Source organism: Cariama cristata, unplaced genomic scaffold, assembly GCF_000690535.1.
Source record: "Cariama cristata isolate BGI_N322 unplaced genomic scaffold, ASM69053v1 scaffold14584, whole genome shotgun sequence".
NCBI lineage: Eukaryota > Metazoa > Chordata > Aves > Cariamiformes > Cariamidae > Cariama > Cariama cristata.
In genome coordinates this window covers 1,103-2,921 of record NW_009612480.1, presented here as the reverse complement: position 1 = coordinate 2,921, position 1,819 = coordinate 1,103, and positions in this window count along the sequence as shown.

The window sequence follows — 1,819 nt, the reverse complement described above, 5'->3', positions numbered from 1 at the left end:
GTAAGTGTTGCTGGTCTGCTCTTATTTTGAAAAGCTGCTAAGCTGCTACAAGTCAAATGGCACTCGACTTGCTACTGTGCTTGTCGCCAGGCCAGAAGATTGCATTAGATTAAAGGTTGCTCTGTAAATTGATGGAACTGGTTTGTGGGCTCGCTAGATCTCACACAGCGGTCACAGCTTTCTCAAGTTGTCATGCTAAGGAGGACACAGATAATAAGCAACAAATACTCAAATAATACTCAAATAGCATGAGCGTTGGATGGAGCTACTCACTAGTTATTGCTGGAGAACCATTTTACACCAAAGGTAGGTAGGAAGATTGATAAAATGAGGTTTTTAAAAAGCACAGCCTAATTCATTATCCAGGTGAAAATAGTAACTCATTGGTATCTGAGACTTCTGAATCAGCTTTCAGAGCTATTACTATTATTGAAATAAGAAGAGCTCCAGATTTTTTTAAAAGAAGAAACTGTAGTACATTGTATGTATGAACAGGCATTGGTGAATAAGACATTGTTGTAACAGTCAGGTAGGGAGTTCAATTATGACTGGTGCAACCAGCTCTGGGCTGTTTGCTTCCTGAGGTGCTACAGTTTGGCTCAGTTGGTATGTCATTAGCGCTACCTAAAGCATACCATAATGACAAGTGATAAAGTCAGTAAATACAGGTTTGATAATGTTTCATGTATGATGTTTTATGTTCATTCTCAGGGTTCAAAGTGAGTTACATGGAAAGTCATACAGCTAAACACTTATGGAAAATGTTTTCATAACAAAATAACTGCAGCTAGCCATGTTAGCCATTTAAATATAATTTAAGATAAACAGAATTTTTTCTTTGCCACTGCTGATTTTCAATGTCTTTTCCATTCTGTGTATACTTAGGCTTCTAGGTTTGTAATGCTGTCACTATCAATAATGTATTTGGAGGCATAATATTGTTGTATATGTTTCTGGACTCATAAACTGATGTTCTGAGTTCAAAAACCTTGGCAGTAAGACCACTTCAGTATAAGGAGTTTGTGGAGGAATCTTAAACCCAGTGGGAGGTGAGAGCTAGGCCAGAATAGCACTGGGAAGGTTGCACAGACATGCTGGATGGCATGTTACCTCACATCAGTGTCATGCTGGGTTGTTGTTATGGAGTGAGGAGACAGCTAGCATTAATGTCCCCCTGGAACAGTCTGCATAAGCTTTTTTTCCAATTCAAGTCACATGCTAAATGCTAAAAGCTTTACTAATTCATAGCTATGAATGCTTACATCTTTGGTAAATTGTCTCTTACAAAATCCACTAAATTAAAATTGCATTGTAAGATAAGTGAAAGTAAAATGCTCTGTGCATGATGTGAACTCTAGATATTCTGCGGAGCACATCAGAAGCCAGCTTACTATGAATGCTACATCAAAGCTTTGCTAACAATGAATGGTCCTTTGTAGAAGAGTATCTATAGTCAAAATATGTGGGAAAGTGTAAATAAGTCATTAGCCAGTTCAGTTTTCACCTCCATAGAGATGTGTAAGAAACCTTGTGAATGCATCATTCCCTTCATACTAGGAAATAATTTGCATACATTAAAAGACGCTATGATGTAGTAAGTTTCACCTAATATTAAAGAAATGTGTGTGGGTGGAAGACATAATCATTTCTTATACTGCCCAAACTGAAAGGCCTTATTGTGAAAATGAGGAAAGATATTTAAAAAGAGACTGACCTACTGAAGTTACCACGTCAAACACACCACTGAGGAATTTTGCTCAAGTTCATACCACGTGCAGTAAAACAGGATGAAACAGTCTTGCTTTGGAAAAGTTTAACT